This window comes from Ambystoma mexicanum, chromosome 11 (assembly GCF_040938575.1).
Source record: "Ambystoma mexicanum isolate Mex_15411 chromosome 11, UKY_AmexF1_1, whole genome shotgun sequence".
In the NCBI taxonomy this organism is placed as follows: Eukaryota; Metazoa; Chordata; class Amphibia; order Caudata; family Ambystomatidae; genus Ambystoma; species Ambystoma mexicanum.
Genome location: NC_090934.1, coordinates 501,236,007 through 501,262,552, shown reverse-complemented (window position 1 = coordinate 501,262,552; position 26,546 = coordinate 501,236,007).

The window sequence follows — 26,546 nt, the reverse complement described above, 5'->3', positions numbered from 1 at the left end:
TCACATACGATAGGGCCTGTGCGAGTGGGGTACGTGTATTCCTGGGGTGCGCGGGAAGTTTCACACGAGAAAGGGCCTGTGCGAGTGGGGTACGTGTATTACTGGGGTTCGGGGGAAGTTTCACACCCGATTGGCCCTGTGCGAGTGGGGTACGTGTATTCCTGGGTGCGCGGGAAATTTCACACGCAAAAGGGCCTGTGCGAGTGGGGTACGTGTATTCCTGGGGTGCGCGGGAAGTTTCACACACGAAAGGGCCTGTGCAAGTGGGGTACGTGTATTACTGGGGTTCGCGGCAAGTATCACACGCAATTTGCCCTGTGCGAGTGGGGTACGTGTATTCCTGGGGTGCGCAGGAAGTTTCACACGCGAAAGGGCCTGTGCGAGTGGGGTACGTGTATTACTGGGGTTCGCGGGAAGTTTCACACGCGATTGGCCCTGTGCGAGTGGGGTACGTGTATTCCTGGGGTGCGAGGGAAGTTTCACACGCCATTGGCCCTGTGCGAGTGGGGTACGTGTATTACTGGGGTTCGCAGAAAGTTTCACAAGTGATTGGCCCTGTGCGAGTGAGGTATGTGTATTCCTGGGGTGCGCGGGATGTTTCAAACGCGAAAGGGCCTGTGTGAGTGGGATACGTGTATTACTGGGGTTCGCGGGAAGTATCACACGCTGTTAGGGAGAATTCTCTGTTTAGGCTGAATTTCCTAAACTAGTGAGTCCCCCAGCAGCTTTGCTGGATTTCTGGAGTTTGTTTTTTCCATCCTGCCAAGAGTGAGACTCTTTTCTCCCACTCTTGGACATGTATGTGGGTAATTCCTTTTGTAATGTCAATGTGTTCGATGGGCTATGGGGTCTTTTACTCCATAGGGTCTCATATGTTTTTCTATGTGTGTTACACCGCACCCTACGTGCCGTAACACGGGGGCGCCCTAGCGGGTCCCCACCATAGACTCCATACCCGGGGACTGACTACTGTCTCCCCGGTCATGTAAAGTCACCATTGGCTTTACTAGACCTAAATTTACTAACAGAACTAGTACAAGCCATCTTATTGTGGACGTACTAGTACTAGTACAAGCCATCTTATTGTGGACGTACTAGTAGGGTAATTCGATTACTCCTGGATCTGTTACTCGAGGGGGCACTGTCCCGTCCCCCCTCGTCGAGTTTTGGCTGGTGGCAGTGGAAACTACTTGTTATGTTCAACCCCGAGCATAACCCTATGGGACTCATCCCATTGTTGGAGATTGATACTTTTTCTCATTAATCTCTGACGTGCCACCGATCTACTTATCTTAAATAGGTTTATCGAGTGGTATTTTCTGCCAGAACGTGGTTTGTAAAATGGCATCTGTGTTCGTCTCTGTGACTCCTAAACCAAAGGTTGAGCCCTTTGTTCCACTTTCGGCGGGCCTCTGTACAGAGACCCTCCAAAGTGGTGCCATTCTGTCTGGGTTACCACAGGGGTGTGGGAGGGGGTTTAGGCTCCCTGGACCGAGTTGCCTTGCCAACTCCGGTCGCACTCTGGAGTGATTGGCCCAGGTGGTGAGCCTTCCCGCTCACCACTTAGCATGTGTTGATTGACAGCTAGGCTGAATGAGTGGGGGTTTTCTGCATAAAAGCAGGGCTTTTGGGACTGGATCTTCAGAAGTCGCCACAGGACCTAAGAATCCGACGAGGGTAACGCTGAGCCGACCTGTACGACGACACCTCCGGTGGAGCCCTGCGGAACCGACTCACCACTTCCCGACGACAGAGGAGATCTCCCTGCCGGAGAGTCTCTTCCCCTGACTGGTGGGAACAACCAGTCCCCTTTGCTTTTTATTCGCCTCAGGAGGCGGTGGTCGAATTGCCCATGCAGAAGCACCCCGGCAACCGGATAGCCACTACCCCTGAACCGCGACCAAAAGGTGGTGCCTTGTGACGGAGCACTCCACGGCTGGTCTCTTCCCTGGTGGTGCACCGGACTTCATTTTCTTCGACGACGAGATCATCTCTACTCTTGGCAAAGAACTAACGTGCATCCACCACCAGGAACAACTGCCCCCGCCGGAGCTGCCCTCCACAACAAGGTACTGTGTCTGCCTGGCTTCCCTTTCGATCGGTTCGAGTGAGGTGTCTTAATCCTCTCCGTTCCGTTGGCTCGCCTCCAAGCTTTTCTCATTCGTTGTTCTGAACTGGTTCAATCCACCGATAACAATTTGCAATACAGACTTGAATGCATCTCCACTAGAGACTTTTTGGGACATCGCCCCTTGCCTCTCTCCGAGTGGGCCTGTCCTCTGAACTTTACGATCTATTGTGATTCTTGCCTTCCTGCCTTACATTTTATCCGATAGGATCGAACTGTGTTGATTTCGTAACCTGCCAATCTTTTTCTCTCCTGTCCTAACTAATATTCGAGTGTCATCTGGGTTGAGGTATACACCCCTGTCTGAAAATAAGTGGTACCAGTAGAACCTAGAGTTGTCGATATTGCTAGGGGGATTGATCGTCTACTCCGTAGAGTAATTGTGTTTGATTTGTTTGCCGTGATTTGCCTTAGTGTTTTTTCATAGACATTTTGTTATAAATAAATACCTTAATATATTTACACTAAGCATCGTTGCGTGTTTGCTTGTCTTGCTGTGAAGAATTGCCCTATGTTGTATACTCCACATACTGCTCAACTTTTCTTGAGAGAAGTCTGACTGCTCAGCCACAGCTACCACGTGAATCTGTGTGGTGCAGACTGCTACCAAGTGGGTTCACCGCCAACGCCTGTAGTCCTAAATCTTTTGCAGTGGTCCCAGAGGGAACTGCACAGGTTTCCGCGTAACACACGCGATTTGCCCTGTGCGAGTGGGGTACGTGTATTCCTGGCGTGCGCGGGAAGTTTCACACGCGAAAGGGCCTGTGCGAGTGGGGTACGTGTATTACTGGGTTCGCGGGAAGTTTCAAATGTGATTGTCCCTGTGCGAGTGAGGTACGTGTATTCCTGGGGTGCGCGGGAAGTTTCAAACGCGAAAGGGCCTGTGCGAGTGGGGTATGTGTATTCCTGGGGTGCGCGGGAAGTTTCACATGCGAAAGGGCCTGTGCGAGTGAGGTACGTGTATTCCTGGGGTTCGCAGGAAGTTTCGCACGCGATTGTCCCTGTGCGAGCATGGTACGTGTATTCCTGGGGTGTGCGGGAAATTTCACACGCGAAAGGGCCTGTGCGAGTGGGGTACGTGTATTCCTGTGGTGCGCGGGAAGTTTCACATGCGAAAGGGCCTGTGCGAGTGAGGTACGTGTATTCCTGGGGTTCGCAGGAAGTTTCGCACGTGATTGGCCCTGTGCGAGCGGGGTACGTGTATTCCTGGGGTGCGCGGGAAGTTTCACACGCGATTGGCCCTGTGCGAGTGGGGTACGTGTATTCCTGGGGTGCGCGGGAAGTTTCACATGCGATTGGCCCTGTGCAAGTGGGGTACATGTATTCCTGGGGTGCGTGGGAAGTTTCACACGCGAAAGGGCCAGTGCGAGTGGGGTAGATGTATTACTGGTGTTTGCGGGAAGTTTCACACGTGAAAGGGCCTGTGCGAGTGGGGTACGTGTATTCCTGGAGTGCGCTGGAATTTTCACACGCGATTGGCCCTGTGCGAGTGGGGTACGTGTATTCCTGGGGTTTGCGGGAAGTTTCACACACGAATAGCCCTGTGTGAGTGGGGTACGTGTATTACTGGGGTGCGCGGGAAGTTTCACACACGAAAGGGCCTGTGCGAGTAGAGTACGTGTATTACTGGGGTTTGCGGGAAGTTTCACACGTGATTGGCCATGTGTGAGTGCGGTACGTGTATTATTGGGGTTCGCGGGAAGTTTCACATGTGAAAGGGTCTGTGCGAGTGGGGTACGTGTATTCCTGGGGTGCGCAGGAAGTTTCACACGCGATTGGCCCTGTGCGAGTGGGGTACGTGTATTCCCTGGGTACGCGGGAAGTTTCACACGCCATTGGCCCTGTGCGACTGGGTTACGTGTATTACTGGGGTGTGCGGGAAGTTTCACACGTGATTGGCCCTGTACAATTGAGGTACGTGTATTCCTGGGGTGTGCAGGAAGTTTCAAACGCGAAAGGGTCTGTGCAAGTGGGGTTCGCGGGAAGTATCACACGCGATTTGGCCTGTGCGAGTGGGGTACGTGTATTCCTGTGGTGCGTGGGAAGTTTCACACGCGAAAGGGCCTGTGCGAGTGGGGTACGTGTATTACTGTGTTCGCGGGAAGTTTCAAATGTGATTGGCCCTGTGCGAGTGAGGTACGTGTATTCCTGGGGTGCGCGGGAAGTTTCAAACGCGAAAGGGCCTTTGCGAGTGGGGTACGTGTATTCCTGGGGTGCGCGGGAAGTTTCACATGCGAAAGGGCCTGTGCGAGTGAGGTACGTGTATTCCTGGGGTTCGCAGGAAGTTTTGCACGCGATTGTCCCTGTGCGAGCATGGTAAGTGTATTCCTGGGGTGTGCGGGAAATTTCACACGCGAAAGGGCCTGTGCGAGTGGGGTACGTGTATTCCTGGGGTGCGCGGGAAGTTTCACATGCGAAAGGGCCTGTGCGAGTGAGGTACGTGTATTCCTGGGGTTCGCGGGAAGTTTCGCACGCGATTGGCCCTGTGCGAGCGGGGTACGTGTATTCCTGGGGTGCGCGGGAAGTTTCACACGCGATTGGCCCTGTGCGAGTGGGGTACGTGTATTCCTGGGGTGCGCGGGAAGTTTCACATGCGATTGGCCCTGTGCAAGTGGGGTACATGTATTCCTGGGGTGCGTGGGAAGTTTCACATGCGAAAGGGCCAGTGCGAGTGGGGTAGATGTATTACTGGTGTTTGCGGGAAGTTTCACACGTGAAAGGGCCTGTGCGAGTGGGGTACGTGTATTCCTGGAGTGCGCTGGAATTTTCACACGCGATTGGCCCTGTGCGAGTGGGGTACGTGTATTCCTGGGGTTTGCGGGAAGTTTCACACACGAATGGCCCTGTGTGAGTGGGGTACGTGTATTACTGGGGTGCGCGGGAAGTTTCACACACGAAAGGGCCTGTGCGAGTAGAGTACGTGTATTACTGGGGTTTGCGGGAAGTTTCACACGTGATTGGCCATGTGTGAGTGCGGTACATGTATTATTGGGGTTCGCGGGAAGTTTCACATGTGAAAGGGTCTGTGCGAGTGGGGTACTTGTATTCCTGGGGTGCGCAGGAAGTTTCACACGCGATTGGCCCTGTGCGAGTGGGGTACGTGTATTCCCTGGGTACGCGGGAAGTTTCACACGCCATTGGCCCTGTGCGACTGGGGTACGTGTATTACTGGGGTTTGCGGGAAGTTTCACACGTGATTGGCCCTGTACAATTGAGGTACGTGTATTCCTGGGGTGTGCAGGAAGTTTCAAACGTGAAAGGGTCTGTGCAAGTGGGGTTCGCGGGAAGTATCACACGCGATTTGGCCTGTGCGAGTGGGGTACGTGTATTCCTGTGGTGCGTGGGAAGTTTCACACGCAAAAGGGCCTGTGCGAGTGGGGTATGTGTATTACTGGGGTTCGCGGGAAGTTTCACACTTGATTGGTCCTGTGCGAGTGAGGTACGTGTATTCCTGGGGTGCGCGGGAAGTTTCAAACGCGAAAGGGCCTGTGCGAGTGGGGTATGTGTATTACTGGGGTTCGCACGAAGTATCACACACGATTTGCCCTGTGCGAGTGGGGTACGTGTATTCCTGGGGTGCGCGGGAAGTTTCACACGCGAAAGGGCCTGTGCAAGTGGAGTAAATGCATTCCTGGGGTTTGCGGGAAATTTCACACGCGAAAGGGCCTCCGCGAGAGGGGTACGTGTATTCCTGGGGTTCGCGGGAAGTTTCACACGCTATTGGCCCTGTGAAAGTGGGGTTCGTGTATTACTGGGGTTCACGGAAAGTTTCAAATGTGATTTGCCCTGTGCGAATGGGGTACGTGTATTCCTGGGGTGCGCAGGAAGTTTCACACGCGATAGGGCCTGTGCGAGTGGGGTATGTCTATTACTGGGGTTCGCGGGAAGTATCACACGCAATTTGCCCTGTGCGAGTGGGGTACGTGTATTCCTGGGGTGCGCGGGAAATTTCACACGCGAAAGGGCCTGTGCGAGTGAGGTACGTGTATTCCTGGGGTGCGCAGGAAGTTTCACACGCGAAAGGGCCTGTGCGAGTGGGGTACGTGAATTCCTGGGGTTCGCAGGAAGTTTCACACGCAATTTTGCTGTCAGAGTGGGGTACGTGAATTTCGGTGGTGCGCAGGGAGTCCTACACGTGAATTGGCAGTGTGGGTCCTCCCAGGTGTTCCCTCTACACCCTCCACGGCACCTGCAGGCACCCCACACCAGAGGGGACTACCATGCACCCCTGGTCATGTCCTGCAGGCAGCCCATCCAACATGCACATGCCCCCCTGCGAAGCCACATGTCAGCTTGCACTACCAATCACCAACTCATGTCCCCCTGCACCCCCACCCCCCAGCAGTCAGGGGCACCTGCCAGCAGGCCCCCACTCATGTCCCCTTGCGCCCCCACCCCCCAGCAGCCAGGGGCACCTGCCATCAGGCCCCCACTCATGTCCCCCAGCACCCCACCCCCCAGCAGTCAGGGGCACCTTCCAGCAGGCCCCCACTCATGTCCCCTTGTACCCCACCCCCCACCAGTCAGGGGTACCTTCCAGAAGGCCCCCACTCATGTCCCACTCATGTCCCCTTGCACCCCCACCCCCCAGCAGTCAGGGGCACCTGCCAGCAGGCCCCCACTCATGTCCCCTTGCACCCCCACCCCCCAGCAGTCTGGTGCACCTGCCAGCAGGCCCCCACTCATGTCCCCTTGCACCCCCACCTCCCACCAGTAGGCCCCACTCATATCCCACTCATGTCCCCCCCCTACACGAAATAAAAATGCACAATCATGGCCCACTTCTACACCAAAAAACCACATCACGCTACCCCATTCTTGAGACGCAATGATTTCCCAATCCACCCCACTCTGACATGCCTATCTCAAGACACAAACCAAAACACAACTATGTACATCAACGCATGTCCATCACACACATACACTGGTTGGCATTGCTTGTGTAAACCCACATTTTCACATGCATCAACCCAATGAGCGAATCCCACACATGGAACTAAAATATGAAAATGTATTATGTACATAAATAAATAAATGAAATGAAAGCATATCAAAATTTCAAACATGAAATGAAAAGCATGTGAAAAAGAAGAGTGAATGAAAATGATAACCAATCCAAAAAATTTTGAAAGAAAAACAGTCCAAACTCTGCCTCCACGAACGCAAATCCAAAGGAAAGGTAAAAAAAAGATATCCATTGTTTCATGTTCATAATGAAAAATGAAAAAGAGAAATCAATCGATAGTCCAACTATTTACAATACATTGTCCTGAAAAAAAAATCCATTACTCTGTGTCCATAACGAAAAAAAAAAATCCAAATTAATCCATGATCTAACTATATACAATCCATTGTCCAAAATAAAAATCCATTAATCCATGTGCAAAATTACAAACAAGAAATCAATCCATTGTCCAACGATGTAAAGGGTCCATGAGCCCAACCAAACAAATGAAACCTACCTAAGAAACTACCTAAAAATAAAAATAAAACTATATACAAATGTGTGTGGCATTGTCCATTGACTACAAATAAAAGGAAAAGGAAAAGGAAACCTAACTCTAAAAACTATTTACAATGGCAGCGGGCTAGTCCGACGGCTCACTTTTGGATGTCCCGGGCCAGGGCATCATCAAACTCCTGCTCAATGTCCTGGAGGCGGTCCTCTTCCATGGCCCCGATGGTTCGCAGCGACGACGACATGTTCTCCTCAAACTGCCTGCGAATTCCCTTGAGGCACTCTGCCCGCCTAAGAGCTACACATGGAGTTCTCCGCCCTGACCATTGTGAGCCGTGCCTCTTCTGCCCGCTGCCGCTCCGCATCTATAGCATGGCTTAACCGCTGCCACATGGAAGACACTTCCAGTTCTGGGTCCTTCTGCCCTCTGGCTGATGCCTGGCCTTCCGATGTTGAAGGCCCTGCACCATCATGGCTCCCACCTTGTTGCTGCTGCTGCTGTGCCTCTGCCTGTGCCCTGGCTCTTGCTGCCAGCACATCCTCCTCCAGCTGGGGTGCAGTTGGTGAGGTGGCCACCCCTGCTGGACGTCCGACTCCCGACTGTGGCAGAGATGTGTCCTCCACCAGCCTGGCCGCAGGGTCAGAGGCAGCTCCACAGGGTACCCAGGTGATACATGGGTGGGAAGATGGCATGGAGGACGACTGGCGCATAGGGGGTCCAGGTGAGGAGGGGTCGCAAGAAGGCCCAACACACGGAGGAATCCAGCACTGGTGACCCGTCCCAGCAGGTCAACACGATCAAAGACGCACCCAAGATGACGATCAGTCTCTTCACGAAAAGACCGCACGTCAACTCGCATGCCCCGTTGACGCAACGCTATCCCGGCCAGGACAGGCTCAACATGGTCCCGGATAGCCACGTCCACAGGGAGAGGAAGGCCAGTTGTTGTGCGCTCATCCCCTCCCTGGAAACGGGTCTGGACGTAGGCATCCCTGCTGGTGCCAGATGATGCAGTGACAGGATCAGGGACAGGATTGCACACAGGGACCTCCGTGGTGGCCTGTGCTGACTCCTGTCCCTGGTCCTGCACTGCACCAATAGCACCAGTGGAATCCCCACCTCCAGACCCCGTGTGTGTCCCTTCCACGGCCTCCTCCTCCACCAAACCCCCCACCAACCTGGATGACTCCATGACATCTTCTTCCGTCGGACCCTGTGGGGCTCAGCTGCCCCTTCTGCTGCCGAGGAGTCCACCTCCAACCTCTGTCTCTTGGACCTACCCTCGGCAGCTGCGGCCTGGGACACAGCACCAGACTCCTCACTCCCTGACAAGATGACAATCTGGGAGGGGAGCCGGGCCTTGCGTGTCCGGCTGGTGGTGCGATCCCTGCCGCTGTGCTCCACAGCACCCTCTCTGCCCTCTTCATCAGTCGACGCTGCAGACAGGGAGACATAGAACACAGGCATCAGGGAACTATACATTGGACTGATACACACATGACAGTTGTACATGAGTGGCATTGTCAAACTTCAGACACTGCATCACACTCCACGACAGACATGTAATTTTTACTCACACACATGAGCATTTCCACAGCAATATTGCACCAGGCAGCACCATCCATACACATACAACAGCATGTACAGCCAAAGGTGAGCCTGACATCACATGTAACACTGGGAGTGCACTAGACAGACATGCACAGATACCACCACACTTACATGCATGTCTACATCTCCTCCAACTGTCGCAGTGATGAGATCGCCATACATGTCACATCTGACATTCAGCCTTGTACATATCAGTGCCACGTGCATCCATGTTGCATCACAGTTGCACACTAGTCAAATACACACACATGCACATGTACACAGTGCAGATACATGCATTATGAACCACCATCCATGCCACAACCATGCCAATGTACATACACAGAAATTCAAACATGTGTGCTCCCACACCTGCATTTGCCCAGCATGCTTACCAACACATACACCATCAATGTGTCTCACACCTGAGAGGACTCACATGTGGCAGCCTCACGCCCATGTTCATACACATCCCTACATGGCCCGACAAAAACACATGTGCAACCTGCACACTACTGGCACACCACGACACGCACAGCGTCCAATCACCATGCATGTACACTTACCGCTCGACTCCAGACGGGTCTGGCTCTCAAGGATATGGATGTAGAGTGCTGGGCATATGTGTTTCAGGCCCCTCATTTGGTGGTCCAACAGCTCGCCCTGGCGCCCGTTGGCATCCACTGCCTTCGAGAGGCGCCGGGCCTTGTTGTGGGTCCTGGACCTGAAGTCCTCCCAGCGCTTCTTGACATGATGTAAGTCGTGGACTGCCACCCCCTCCGCATTACTGGCAGTCACGATGTCCATCCAGATCCTGGTCCGTCCTTCATAGTCGGCGCGCAAACTTCCAAATAGGGCATCATACTGCCCCAGGACTTGCTCCACCAGGACACCAACTTCCCTGGCACTGAAGCTGGTGGCCCTCTGCCTCTCTGGCTGGGGGTTGCCAGTGGTGCCAGATGGTGTTGTGCCCGACATGGCAACCCCAGAGGCAGGAGTGGATGGGCAACTGGGTCCTGGGGCTGGGCTGTGGAGCGATGGAATCCCAGTCGGGAGTCTTCAGTTCCAGCAGGGGTGGTCAGAGCAACTGCACCCCTGGCTGACGTGCAGGCAGCAAATGCCAGGGCACGTGGGCAGCAGGCAGTCAGGCAGCAGCAGATGGCAGGTGGGACCGTGCTCGGGGCTCTGGGGGGCAGTAAATTGGCCTACTGGGCAGGAGCGTGGTCTTCTGTGTGCTTTCGCATGGCCAGCTTGATACGGAGTGATTTGGCACGTGAAAAAATTGTATGTCAGCGTGTAATTGGAGGAAAGGCCCTTAGCGCGTAAGCGCGTCAGCACACATATGCATTTTTATTGGACCAAAGTCCCTTAGCGCGTAAGCGCATAAGTGACGTTATGCGCGCGGGCATATCCCACAACATGGGTGCATACTGATTCAGCACGTGAGAAAACTGCACGTCACTGTGCCATTGGAGGAAAGGGCCTTAGCGTGTATGACGCGCAAGGGCGTTTCCCTCAACACGGGTGCATGTTCATCGTACACGTGCAAAAAAAGCATGTCTGCGTGTCAGCTCGTGTACTTGGAGGAAAGGGCCTTAGCGCGTAAGCGCGTAAATTATATTACGCGCGCGGGAGTTTCCCTCATAGCACGTGATGACAGAGCACACGTGGAAAAACTGCACGTCCGAGTGTCATCACGTGTAATTGGGGGAAAGGGCCGCGTACAGGCGTATGTGACGTGTATGTGTGGGCCAGTTTAAAAGCTACGTGTAGGACGCCATTTCCTTGTACGTGCTTTTCGTGGAGAGCGAGTGGGTGAAATCTGTACTTCTTGTCGGTTCACACGCGATTACTTCACAGCGTTTCTAGTTCGTACTGCCTGTTACCTCTGACAGCTCTTTTCTGATTTTTTGTTGGGCCTGTTTCCTCAAACCGCGTTCACTTCTTCTTTTGTCCTGTCTCCTCAGACAGCGTACAATTCTTCTTTTGGCGGGGGTGTTGCCAACGCGCACACGCGCGTATTTTCCACGTTCTTTTTACAGGCAGACGGTGAGAGAGGTCATTGTAGGCTGCGTGTATTATGCATACGCTTATTTTTGTGTTTCTGGGTGCCACAGAGTAGTGCAGGTTCATTATTTCACGCACGTTGTCTACGAGGGGTTGCGAGCACGTTATTTTTTGATTTTGGGCTGCCTGTGCGTTGCGTGACCCTTCATCTTCCCCCAGGGGTCACAGACAGCTTTGTTAGAGCACTAGGGTACGAATTCCATCTAGTACCCTAACCCTTTGATCCCCAATTGCCCAGGACAATAGTTTACTGCAACTCCCATACGCACAACAACATCAGTGCTATGGTTGGGAGGCGACCAAGCGGTAAGGGAGGCAAAGGTGGCCGACCTTCAAGAGGTGGGAGTGGTGGGCGCAGTAAGGGACATGGCCGGGATTTGCAGGGTGCCCCTATACCCCCATGTGTGGAGGAACAATCAGGGACACCATGCCCCCCCCATGGTTGAGGGAAACGTGGCTGACACCATCCCAGCTCAGCCCCTGTTGGTCCAGCCCATTGTGGCACCTGACCTGCACAGGATGATTCCCAGGCTGACTTCCAGGTCAGCAAATCTAGGCCACGTGTGGTGGTGCAAGTTGTTGTCACCAAGCCACGTGGATCTGGGGCAGCTATGTCATCTGCTGCCCCAAGTATGCAGGGTGGGGAGGCTGCAGGGGCAGATGCAGCTCCATCCGCACCAGCTCTGACTCTCCCAGCCAGGACAGTGTCGGTCCAGGTCCATCAAACTGACGTTCCCCCTGCCAACATTACCCTGCAACCAATGCCTGCACCAAGACCTATGGTCATTGTGCATTCCCACACTCCTACTACCCAGTCCACCGGTGCTTATGCCCCAACTGACCAGAGCGGTGTAAGCCACTCTGGCTCCGCTCCACCTTTAAAGAAGAGGAAGAAGGGTGCTCTGGCACAACAGGCTGAGACCCCAGACACGGCTACACACTCCGGCACATCAAGGAAGCCTAGCTTTAATGACCCGGAAATTGATGCACTTGTGACCTATGTGTCGGCACATAGCCACGAAATGTTGGTGACTGCAGGGTGCAAGACCACACCTGGTCAACGTATGGCACGCTGGCAGGCCATCGCGGACCGCATAAGTGCCCTTGGATTTGTGAGGCGCACAGCTGATGATTGCTACAAGTGGTGGAATGACCTGTAATGCAGAGCAAAGAACAAGCTGGCCTCAAATCATGCCTCTACTCTGGTGACTGGCGGTGGGTCTCCACAAAAGGACAACAAACTCACTGAACATGAGTCTGTTGCTGGGACCTTCATCACAGAGGAACAGACCCAAGGTGTGGGAGATCTACCTGATTATGAAGCATTGTCCGGTGAGTGGCCATGCGTGTGTGTGTAATCCATGTGAATGTTGTTTGGGTGACGGGTTCTGATTCAGTGCCAGGTGAGGGTGTGTACTCCTGAGTGTTATGGGTCACCCATTTGCTTCCTCCCATACATTCACATGCCTTGGATTTGGGTAGACTGTATCCCTTCTGCCCACAGTTGCCAATTAGGCACACATTAGTGCACTTTACCTTGAACTGTCATCTTGCAACTACATAGTTCACATTTTGTAAGTGTTCATTCAGGCTGTTTGTTTCCACTCTCCCCTTTTTGCTAGACATTTTTCTGCACTATTGTGACATATGTGCTATGTTTCAGTCATTGTTCACAGCCCACATTGGGCCACTATTTTCACATGGTTATGTTAATGATTAGACCATTCAGGCCGATGGAGTCTTGGCCTGCAGAACATTTTCATAAGGGCCTGTTTGCATGTGGAAGATTACAGGTGTTTCCTGTGATATCAAAGGGACCAACCATTGATCTGTCGACAATGACTGTGTTATTGGACACTGGATGAGTTTCAGTGTGTGGCACATGCATATTTTGCAACACTATTCAGCATCAATCTTCGCATCATGTCGATGTGACATGGATGTGTGACATTACTCATTCACTGACATATTGCTGAGGTTTTGTAATTTACCGTGGCTATGCTACATGACATCTGTGTGGTGGCATGTGTCATGTATGTGTATTGGACATGCCACTCACAGCCTGATGTGTGATGTCAGTGCTACCCAACATGCTGCAAATGTGTTGCATATCCATATTGCTCTCCCCAGTGTCTGCCTTTTTAACTCCACTTCCAACTCTTTGACAGTGCATGCATGGCAGCGTTATAGTCATGTGGGACATGTGTAATTCATGTACTGGATCTCTTGCTTGACACGGCCTATGTGTGTGCGATGGTGCTCATGCCTGTTTCCATTTGTTGTCTTTCATGTTTTTGCAGATGATGACACACTTGGTGCTGTTGAGTTTGAGGAGATGGTGCAGACTCAGGATGAATCTCAAGCATGACCGGGCACCAGTGGGGGATATGGTGTGGTGGTGGGTGAAAACCCAATGTTAGTGCAGACCATACTGTTCAGGGGTGCCTCTGGGTGCACCTCCGCAGACCTCTATTCAGGTGCTGAGTCGGATGATGAGACTTATGTGCAGTCGCAGGTAAGTGTTTCTGGCAGGGATTCTGTTCTGTCCAACCCACCTGCACCAGGGGTAGAATCCTCTATGGGGATGTCAGTGTTGGTTGGTCCGCCTTTGGTGGTTACGGATGCAGGGTCACACTCCACAGCATCTGATCCTGTTCCTGGACCAGCAGATCAGAAGGGGAATGCAGTCCTGCAGCCTCAGACAGTCCCAGCACAGCAAGGTGCAGATCGCCTTGCCCCAAACAGGTGTGGTGCCCGTCGACACGGTGGCCGTGCGCCACCAGTCAATACTGTATGGGAAAACTCCATGTACGGTATTGCAACCCAACAGGCAGCATCAGTAGAAATGATGGCTCAGGCAATGGAGAGGGTGGCCACTTCCATTCTGCCCCTTGAAAGGTAGATGGAAAAACAACAGCAGGCAACAGACTCCATTTGCCAATCACACAAGGAAGACATGTTGGTGCCCAACAGGGACCAACGGGCGGCACTGGAGACTCTGTGCCAATCGATATCAATAGAGTCCCAGGCCCTGAGGGAAGAGCTACATACCCTCAGGCAGACTCTGGTTGACCTTGAGGCTTCCACTAATTTTAGGGCAGAACAGCAGCTGGAGCAGCTCACACGTTCGTTCTCAACTGAGATGCAGGCAACACGTCAGGAGATCCGGGCATCACACGAGGCCATGCGTGCACAAATGCAGGCAACCCGTGAGGTGCTGCATGAGGATTTCCACAAATTAATCCTCCAGAATGAGACCTTCCAGACCCGCATGCTTGCTGCCATGGAGGACCATACCAGGGCTTTGCGTGGGCTGCCTCCCATAGTGCCACCACCTCCTGATGCAGTGTCAGAGGGTGAGGAGAGCGACAGCATTTCTCCCACAATGGCATAGCTGTGGTGGCCATGAGCCCAAGGAGGTATTTTATTTTTTGCAACATCCATGCAGGTGGGTGTTGGTGTGCACCCTGCCCTCAAACCTCCTGGGTGTCCTCCCCCACGTCCCCTGGCCCCCACATGGTCATTTTAGATTTTTAAAAATATTTTTTTACAGTGTGTTGCCTTGTGTGGCTCCCGTGGGCATCCACTGTATTCCGGCTGGGCACATGCAGGCTTGTCCTGAGTTTGGGTTAGATGCTTGGGTTCGTGAGACACACACCCCTCCTGCTTCCCGTTTCCATGGGCTTGCAAAGGGTGTGACCAAGTGACAGTGAATTACACAGTGACGTTGGGCTCCCATGAGCTGTGTGGGCAGTCTGTAGTCAATACTGTGTAGACATTCCTAGTGGATATTGTTTTGTACCATGCATGGTGTATTGATATGTGCTTGTGCATCCATGTCTTCCTCCTAATTTGCAGGTTCCTTCCTCATGTCTTCACAAGGCGGTCTATTTTGCAGATGGAGTTCATGTTGTATGCAGTACACTGAGACATTTGCGTGGCAGTAACACTGTACGGTTGGAAGGGGTCGATGTGCTGGCATATTCAGTTTGTAAGACTTGCACTACTTTGATTTTGTACTGTCATATTTTGCCACTGTTTCATCCTGTGTTTCTGTATTGTGTTGCTGGTAAGTATTTGTTCATGTGTGCTGTTTCTTATTGATTACTGGGAGCATATTGTCTGTGACCTGTTTCCATTTCGGACAGTGCACTTTGTGACACTTGTGTCATTTGGTTGCTTTCACATTGCATGACATGTCATGGTGTGTTGGGTAGCTGAGATTGGGAGGGGTTGGGTTACATGGCACTAGTTTCATGTTGTATTTTGCAAGGGGGCAGTCTTTCATGCAGCATGAATATGTGTGTCTTTTTATCACACATCATTGGTTGTCTTTAAGTAGGTAGGGATGCACACAATGTAACACTTCCAGGGGACCAATCTCAGGCTGGTATGGTAGTGACAGTTGACTGTCCCTTATGTCATCTTCATTGATTGTCAGCTGGTATGTGCCAGGGATGTGTGCACTACGCAGGGGTGTGATTTACGTGAAGTAATTAGCCACCAGCTACGTACGGGCATCCTCATCACGTGCCCTTCCCCTCCCATGCGCAGCAGGCGTGCATGTGGTTGGGGATGTGGGGGCACCACCATGTCCACCGGCAGGCCCCAGCGTGTTGCAATGTTGCGCAGGACACATGCTGCCACTATGATCCTGCACACTACTCGGGGAACGTATAGTAGCTGCCCACCAGAACGGTCAAGGGAGCAAAAGCGTGACTTGAGCACTCCGAATGTGCGCTCGACTATGCCCCGGGTTGCAATATGGGCTGTGTTGTATCTTACCTCTGGTGGCGTGGTGGGGCTCCGAATTGGCATCATCATTTGGGTGCTCAGAGGGTAGGCACTGTCCCCTGGAGAGGTGATGATGGGTATCATTAGTGGGGTTGTGACATTACTCAGTATGTGACATGCATGCATGTGCAGAGGCATTTATACTCACCAAGCAGCAATGTATCGCCATGCTGCCCAGCTTCTAGGTCCCGGTTTAGGGTTGACATTCTGTAAATGAAACTGTCCTGGGTGGACCCTGGATAGTTGGCATTGAGGTGATGATTCCCTTGGCATCACATACTACCTGGACGTTGATGGAATGCCAGTGCTTGCGGTTTCTGTAGATGTGCTCAGATGCCCTGGGGGGACATAGAGCCACATGGGTGCAATCAATGGCACCTAACACTTTTGGAAATTGTGCCACCCCGTAAAAATCCTGGACGGCAGCCTGCCTTTCTGCAGGTGTTCTGGGCAGGTATATGTGCCTGTGGACTGTTGGGCGTGCAGTCATGATTGCCAACACCTTGTGTAGGCAGCGTGACTGCGTGGCCTGTGACACCCCCCCACTATAGCAGTTGTCCGCTGAAATGATCCAGTGGCCAAGAAGTGCAGTACATTGAGGACCTTCTCCAGGGGGCTGAGTACTTGGGGGCACAGGGTGGGTGATTTGAGGTCATCCTCCCACTCACTGACCAGGTTGAGTATTATGTGAGGTGGAAACCTGTACCTCCCATACACCTGGTCATCAGGCATCCCAAAAAGGCTGGTTCTGGGTGTAAAGTAAAAATTCTGGGCCTGACTATCCTCCTCCTCCTCCCGCGGTATCCCATGACCACTGCTGCTAGGAACGGTATATTCGTCCTGGCCTCTGGCTTGGTTGTTGTTTGCGCGCACTTTTATACTGCGCGGGTCCACGTACGCCTGCTTTCTGCTGGCGTACATGTTTCCGGATTAGCGCGTCTTCTTTGGCGCATGAGTTAGCCCCATTCGATTCCATGAATACGTGTTTTGAACGTGCGTGTGGGCGTTCCGCGCATTTGCCTCCTGTACTTCCCCGTGACGCCCACATTTTCACGCGTTGTTCCCCATTCCGCGTGTCACGCCCCCTGTTCTGCCTACTTTTGTTGTGTGCGTCGCGCTATGTGCGATTTCACTGTGCGCGTAGCCCACGCTGTTTGGAGACGTGTGCGCCAGCGTGCGCCACGCAAAATTTTGGCACACATCCTGGAATTTACAAGCGCACAGACTTCCATGAATTGCTGTGCTCGGGTTTCGATGCGATTTTCGCACTTGCGCTGCGATTCGCACGCTTTCGAGCGCTTGTGCCGAAAATTTCAGCGCACATTAATTCCATGAATCGGCCTGCTAATGTAGTAATACATAAGAAATGTAACCCATATATGTAACACACTAACCATTAATTGAAATACAATATGTTCTAAAATGGAATATACCAAAAGAAGATACATTGGCTTCCAACAAAATTACCTCACAGACACTCCACAACTAAAGGCAAGACCAGACCTACAGAGTACTCAGAAAATATCTAACCTGAAATAGTAAGTGTACTTCATTTTACTCATATATTTACAAACTTTCTGTATTAGATAAAAAAAAATATATTAACTTTTTTTTTTTCTCACAGAAATGTCTAGTAGTCTGGAATGGCTAGAGGAGCATTTCCCACATGAGGAAATGTCAGAAGATAGTGAAACTAATGGTACACACTTTACAATATAAACCATTTAATTATTATTATTTTATATACATTTAACATATATATTTTTTTTTGTACAGAGCATACCAAAATAGAAAATACCTCTGAAGAAACTGTTACGGATAACACTCTTGACAGCATAAAAGAAAATATTGATATATTGTTGACCAATTTTAATAATTTGAAAACTTTTGTTGAGGAGCATTTTAAAACAAAAACCTCATACCATTGTCCCACATGTACTTGTCCCCCTCACCATATCCCAGTCAATTATCCCCAAACCCTCTCCATAACCCAAAACGTTTTGATGAGACTTCCATCCCTTCTTCACATGATACCAATCATGTTGAAACCCCTAATTCTCCTGTTTTTGTTTCTGTTTCTGCCTCACCTTCTCTGTCATGAATTGTTAATATATGTTAAATAAAGTTTAACTTTTATATTGGGTTGTAATTAGTTTCAGTTTTAAAAAAAAAAACAATTTAGGTGTCCGCGAACAGCGCGGTTGTTCTGAAATGTTCGTAAATAAATGAAAATGGAGGTGTCCTGAAGAACACTATACCTGTCCGTACTGTTCGCTAGCAAGTTGAAACTGTTCTAGAACACACGCGGTGTCCACAAATGTTCGTTTGACGTATGAAGTACTTTTAATTACTTCAGGACCCGAACAGTGTCCGTAGAACATCAACGCGCATGCGCAAACCAATGTCCGTGCATTTGGTGTCCTGCGGACAGGTGCTTCCTTCACGGACATGTTCGTGAAGGGATCATGTGACCGCGCCCACACTAATCGCGTGTTCTGAATGCAGACACTGTTCGTGTCCCCGAACAATTTAAAAGTACATTTTCAAGTAATCCACAATATTTTTCAATAAAAACTCACCATAGCACAAGTCCCACATACTAATCATGATTTTCTACATACTTTTTGAAACTTTTTGAACCTTTTTTTGTGTTCGATCTGTCCACGGACAGCACGCATGTCCGTGAACCACGTACAAGCACCCCTATAAAAGACCACGCCCTAGAGATGATTCTCATTGTGTTTCTGGCTATTCTCCAGAGCACAGCTATTTTTACATTTTTAAATAAATAGAAGTGAAAATAAATGAAGCAGGGCCCTTTGTATTTGTTAGAAGTCTGCGGACAGTGCGCAGACATCTAAAATTTTGGGGTGCTACCCTATCAAAACCATTGCAATTTTCTCTTGGAGGAAGTGGTGGCTCTGAAAAGAGCCTTTGGGAGGTGTTCTTTTGTATTTCAAAAACTTGAAATAGTCAACACCTACTGCAAAATGGATGGCTGTAATTCCACAAAAGGTCGCAATGCATTTTGTACATTTCTCCGAAAAATCTGATTATCAGCATAAGTAAGATGAAGTCCATCTCTGCGAAAAATGTATGTGCTACAAAACATAATATTTTCATTGTGGAAAGAGGACATGCCAACATCTCTTAGAAAGGCACAAACAGCCCTATTAACATTCTGCCTTGCTTTCTCCATTTGTGGACCAAATGAAGAAGAACACAGCCACATGTGTCTCTGCGCAATACGAGGAAATATTACTTGGGAATTTGGAAACATGTCCATGATCTTCCCAAGTCCTTCTTTCATCGCAAATTCCAAAGAAATTCCTGACACATGTCCTAAACTGTTCCCTCCACAATGAATTATAATTATATCTGGATGAAGCTCTGTCTCCAAACTAGCACAGAGAGGTACCAAGTCCAACCACTTCATTCCACGCACTCCATGCCAGTGCACTTCCACATGAGGGAATCCAAGATCTGCAGCTACTCCACAGCGTTCTGCATGCACCTCCATCCAATGTATCCATGAGTCTCCCAAAATCCAGACAATCTGTTTTCTGAAACACACAGCCATAGCTAACTATTTTTCTCTCAGAAAAAAGACTTTCTGACAAACTCTCTCCTTACACAACACACCCACTAAACATTACTCACCAATCAGTTGCTCTGTTCATTCTCATTTGCATGCCTCTCAACCCCAAAATCCCTGTATGTAATACGCGGTGTCCGCAGACTACTGTCATGTCCGCGGACATTTCAAAAATCTGAGCATGCTGAATGTAAATTTAAATAGTGTGCCTCAGTTCCCCTTTGAGGTTGGCTCTGAAAAGAGCTGTTTTATTTTTTTTTTTGCAGATGCTTGACAAACACCTGTTATTTTGTATTTTTTTTCCTTTACTTTACTCCTAAAATATTCACATAACCTTCTCCAAAGCAACCCTTACATTCTAAAACAGAATTGCATTTCCCAAAAAAGATAAGGAAATACCATCTTCTTCAAAATTAACCACATTACTGGAATCAATGTTATCATTATTACAGAAGAACATACCAGCACTAAGCATGAAAGCACACATGCCTTGGTTGATTGCACACCTAGCAATGTTTTGCTGAGGACATAAAACAGAACGATTGTTCCATATTGCCCTAGGTACTAATCCAGAAAAAATTACTTTTCAATTTGGAAGGATGTTCATTACTGCTTGAACAAAGTATTCCAAATCTTCCAACAAAGTAGGGGCACTGACATAGCCCAAATGGACAACTCCATAATGCTAAACTACCACATGGGGACTGTTCATCCTGCTCATATCTTTACAAACTTGTACAACTCCCTGTACATTGCAATCAGGCACAGTGCTCCACACCACATCCACTCCTTTACCATCAAAATTAGTTGCCACATGCCTGCATTGAGCATACTGCTCTAAACCATGCACAAACATATCTCCAAGCACCAACACCCTGACTTTCTCCACCTCTGCCATCTTCACTACACTCAGTCTCATTCAACACAAATCCACAAACCTCAACATCTGATTGGCTGATCCCTACCGTCCCCTTTCCATGCTGCATTTGCTCGAAAACCCCGGATGTGGCACGCACTGTCCGCGGACAGCCGCGGTGTCCGCAGACCGCGTAACTCTTAGACAGCCCTTCTAACCTTTCCACATCATTTTCTGTGCCATTCCCTCATTGGAGAAAGCCAAGCAGTCACACAACCATCCACCAATCACATCCAAGACCTCTACATCTAACTCCATCATCAGAGTTCAGCACTTCAAATGTACTGTTGATCACTCTGAGTACAAGTCTCATATCATTGGAAAGCACCTACTACAAACACTACTCTACAAGTCTCCAAGATTTCTCCTTGCAGCTGTATGTATATCCACATGCATGAATACAAATTACAGGTATGCATATTATCTGCACAGTACATGTACAACTCTTAAAAATGCATATAAACAGAGTAACTGCCACTTAAATGAACTTATTGTCTTTTTTTCCATCTGCCATAATCAACTGTCACTTCCAAACCTGTCTGCTATTTTTTTTTTACACACACACACACACACACACATACCTATCTAAAAAAATATAATATTAGAAGATGGAAGAAATAACAATATAATTGTGGAAAAAAACTTAGTAGGGTATCATAAAATTACACACAGCCAGTAAAATGTCATGCATCTTCAGACACTCACACACATAGACACTTTCATTGAAATGCTCCCAGCTGCAATAACACCACTACCTGTAAATCACATCCTTCTACTTAATTACCCACAGCTTCACAAATACATATATTCCATGCTTTCCTATACAGTTTCTCCCATTTACCTAATAGAAAATGCAAAATAAATGTAACATTATTTCTTCTTTCTCCTAACATTCTATAACACAGCTTTAAAAAACCAAGTGAATTGCATACACTTACAGGCCGATTCATGGAATAAGTAGCGCGGCACAAGTGGGCAAAAACGTGCGAATCGCAGTGGAATAGCGAAAATCGCAGTGCAAGTGCGAAAATCGCACGAAAAGCAGCGCACGTCGATTCATGGAAGTCCGTGCGCGAGAAAACCAGCGGATGTGCGAAAAAAAGTGCGCCGCGCACGTTGGCGCACAGGCCATCTAACAGCGTGCGCCAGGTCACAGCGAAAATCGCACAGGCCACAGCGAAATTCGCACATAGCACGGCGCTCGCAACAAAAGTAGGTGGAACACGGGCGTAACACTCGGAATGGGGAACAACTTGCAAAAACGTGGGCGTCACGGGGGAAGTACAGGGCACAAGTGCGCAGAACGCCCACACGCTCGCCTACAACACGTATTCATGGAATAGAATAGGGCAAAAAAGCGCACGCTGAAACCAGCGCACAGGCACAAACACGACCGCCACAAGAAAGCAGGCGGTAGCGTCTCTGCGGCTGTAAGAAATGTGCGCCAAAAGGTGCGCCAACAAATAGCACCTATATACTGCCATGATGAATGTCCTATACTGTGGCCCTCCAGGACAAATGACGTGCAAAGGGGTACCCACAAACACGGACACCCACTGACAAAAAATACGTGTGCGTGTATACCGGGGTGCGCGGGAAGTCTCACACGCGATTTCAGCAGGGTACAACTTCACGCGATCGGGCCTGGGGGAGCGGGCTACGTGTATTTCAGGGGTTCGCGTGAAGTTTTTCACGCGATCGGGCCTGGGGGAGCGGGCTTCGTGCATTACAGGGGTTCGCGTGAAGTTTCTCACGCGATCGGGCCTGGGAGAGCGGGCTACGTGCATTACAGGGGTTCGCGTGAAGTTTTTCACGCGATCGGGCCTGGGGGAGCGGGCTACGTGCATTACAGGGGTTCTCGTGAAGTTTCTCACGCGATCGGGCCTGGGGGAGCGGGCTACATGTATTACAGGGGTTCGCGTGAAGTTTTTCACGCGATCGGGCCTGGGGGAGCGGGCTACGTGTATTTCAGGGGTTCGCGTGAAGTTTTTCACGCGATCGGGCCTGGGGGAGCGGGCTACGTGTATTTCAGGGGTTCGCGTGAAGTTTTTCACGCGATCGGGCCTGGGGGAGCGGGCTACGTGTATTTCAGGGGTTCGCGTGAAGTTTTTCACGCGATTAGCCAGGGTACGTGTATTTCAGGGGTGCGCGGGAAGTTCCACACGCGAATATAATGGGCGCGTGTATTTCAGGGGTGCGCGGGAAGTTCCACACGCGAATAGCCTGGGCGCGTGTATTTCAGGGGTGCGCAGGAATTTCCACACGCGAATAGCCTGGGCGCGTGTATTTCAGGGGTGCGCGGGAAGTTCCACACGCGAATAGCCTGGGCGCGTGTATTTCAGGGGTGCGCGGGAAGTTCCACACGCAAATAGCCTGGGCGCGTGTATTTCAGGGGTGCGCGGGAAGTTCCACACGCGAATAGCCTGGGCGCGTGTGTACACCCTCGACGGCCCCTGCAGGCAGCCCACAAAACAGGATGGTTGGGGGTGGGGGTGGTGGGAGACATGAGTGGGGGCCTGGTGGAGGGTGCCCCTGGATGGTGGGGGGTGGGGTGGTGGGAGACATGAGTGGGGGCCTGGTGGAGGGTGCCCCTGGATGGTGGGGGGTGGGGGTCGTGGGAGACATGAGTGGGGGCCTGGTGGAGGGTGCCCCTGGATGGTGGGGGGTGGGGGTGGTGGGAGACATGAGTGGGGGCCTGGTGGAGGGTGCCCCTGGTGGCTGGGGGGTGGGGGTGGTGGGAGACATGGGTGGGGGCCTGGTGGAGGCTGCCCCTGGTGGCTGGGGGGTGGGGGTGGTGGGAGACATGAGTGGGGGCCTGGTGGAGGCTGCCCCTGGTGGCTGGGGGGTGGGGGTGGTGGGAGACATGAGTGGGGGCCTGGTGGAGGGTGCCCCTGGATGGTTGGGGGTGGGGGTGGTGGGAGACATGAGTGGGGGCCTGGTGGAGGGTGCCCCTGGATGGTGGGGGGTGGGGGTGGTGGGAGACATGAGTGGGGGCCTGGTGGAGGGTGCCCCTGGATGGTGGGGGGTGGGGGTGGTGGGAGACATGAGTGGGGGCCTGGTGGAGGGTGCCCCTGGATGCTGGGGGGTGGGGGTGGTAGGAGACATGAGTGGGGGCCTGGTGGAGGGTGCCCCTGCACTGCTGGGGGGTGGGGGTGGTGGGAGACATGAGTGGGGGCCTGGTGGAGGGTGCCCCTGGATGCTGGGGGGTGGGGGTGGTGGGAGACATGGGTGGGGGCCTGCTGGCAGGTGCCCCACAGTGCTGGGGGGTGGGGGTGGTGGGAGACATGGTTGGGGGCTTGGTGGAGGGTGCCCCTGGATGCTGGGGGGTGGGGGTGGTCGGAGACATGAGTGGGGGCCTGGTGAGGGTGTCCCTGCACTGCTGGGGGGTGGGGGTGGTGGGAGACATGGGTGGGGGCCTGGTGGAGGGTGCCCCTGCACTGCTGGGGGGTGGGGGTGGTGGGAGACATGAGTGGGGGCCTGGTGGAGGGTGCCCCTGGATGCTGGGGGGTGGGGGTGGTGGGAGACATGAGTGGGGGCCTGGTGGAGGGTGCCCCTGCACTGCTTGGGGGTGGGGGTGGTGGGAGACATGGATGGGGGCCTGGTGGAGGGTGCCCCTGCACTGCTGGGGGGTGGGGGTGGTGGGAGACATGAGTGGGGGCCTGGTGGAGGGTGCCCCTGCACTGCTGGGGGGTGGGGGTGGTGGGAGACATGGGTGGGGGCCTGGTAGAGGGTGCCCCTGCACTGCTGGGGGGTGGGGGTGGTGGGAGACATGAGTGGGGGCCTGGTGGAGGGTGCCCCTGGATGCTGGGGGTTGGGGGTGGTGGGAGACATGAGTGGGGGCCTGGTGGAGGGTGCCCCTGGATGCTGGGGGGTTGGGGTGGTGGGAGACATGAGTGGGGGCCTGGTGGACGTTGCCCCTGCACTGCTGGGGGGTGGGAGTGGTGTGAGACATGGGTGGGGGCCTGGTGGAGGGTGCCCCTGCACTGCTGGGGGGTGGGGGTGCAGGGGGACATGAGCAGGTGTGCATGGTAGTCCCCTGTTTTGTGGGCTGCCTGCAGGGGCCATCGAGGGTGTACAGGGAACACCTGTGAGGACCCACCCAGCCTAATCGTGTGTGAAACTTCCCGCGCACCCCTGAAATACACGTACCCTGCTGAAATCGCGTGTAAAACTTCCCGCGCACCCCTGAAATACACGCGCCCAGGCTATTCGCATGTGGAACTTCCCGCGCACCCCTGAAATACACGCGCCCAGGCTATTCGCGTGTGGAACTTCCCGCGCACCCCTGAAATACACGTACCCTGCTGAAATTGCGTGTAAAACTTCCCGCGCACCCCTGAAATACACGCGCCCAGGCTATTCGCGTGTGGAACTTCCCGCGCACTCCTGAAATACACGTACCCTGCTGAAATCGCGTGTAAAACTTCCCGCGCACCCCTGAAATACACACGCCCAGGCTATTCGCGTGTGGAACTTCCCGCGCACCCCTGAAATACACGTACCCTGGCACCCTGGCTAATCGCGTGTATAACGTCACGCGTACCCCTGATATGCACGTTACCCGCTTTGCGTTCCTTGTTTGGCAGCCCTGTAAACTGGTCCAGGGTTAGCGCAGCCCTTTGCGATGATTTAGAGATTTTGATGGCTTTTCCTTGCGCGAGGGCGTTCTTGGGGGCGTTACTGGCGCTGCTGCAGGGTCGCTGCGATACTCTGCGCCACGGCTGGTTTGGGAGCCTAAAATCCATGAATACGCTGTGCGCGGAAATCGGTTTTAGCGCACGTGCCTGGCGCAGACAATCACACGCGGACACTCTGCGCCAGCCGCTTGCGACACTTTTCTGCGAAATTCTATGAATTACCCTGTTAATATTCTACTCATTTACAAAGCATGTTGCACTAACATAATATAAGTAAAATATAAAGGCTGCACATAGTCAAATGTAATGGCATGCATACACTATGTTCAGAAACCAAACAAGAATTCTACTACAAAGACATAAATGAACCTCTCAATTAACATCACTGCTATAAACACACATTATGACTAACTTCTTTCTTTTACAATTGCAGTGAAGACCACATCTGAACTACAAACACCAACTACAAAGAAACCTGCTCATTCCACAAAAGAAGAGTAAGTACAATACTACCTTAGTTTCTCTCCCTAGTCTTTAAGGGGCCGATTCATGGAACAAACGTGCGCCGAAAATCTATGCGCAAGCAGGCGCGAGCAGGCGCAAGCAGGCGCAAGCGGAAAAAAACAGGCGCACGCGGACGCCTGCGATTCATGGAAGTCCCTGCGCGTGTACACCCCGGGATGTGCGCCAAACCCGTGCATGGCGCACAAGTCACTGCAACATCCCGAAAGGCGTGCGCGACGCGCACAGTGAAAGCGCACAACCTCGGCGCATACACCAGAAAGTGGGCGGGACACGGGGCGTAACGCGCGGAATGGGGAACAACGCACGAAAATAAGGGCGTAACTGGGGATTTACTGCAGGGAAGCAGACGGAACGCCCACACGCACTCGAACCACAAGTATTCATGGAATCGAATAGGGCAAAGCCACGCACAGCCAAAGACACGCACAAGCCGAAACACGTCCGCCACACGAAGGCAGGCGGTAGCGTCCCTGCGCATTACAAAAGTGGCAACATACAGCAATTGGGCCTGTGCGAGCGGGCTACGTGTATTTCAGGGGTTCACGTGAACTTTTTCACGCGATCGGGCCTGGGGGAGCGGGCTACGTGTATTTCAGGGGTTCGCGTGAAGCTTCTCACGAGATCAGGCCTGGGGGTGCGGGCTACATGTATTTCAGGGGTTCGCGTGAAGTTTCCCACATGATCGGGCCTGGGGGAGCGGGCTATGTGTATTTCAGGGGTTCGCGTGAACTTTTTCACGCGATCGGGCCTGGGAGAGCGGGCTACCTGTATTTCAGGGGTTCGCGTGAATTTTCTCACGCGATCGGGCCTGGGGGAGCGGGCTACGTGTATTTCA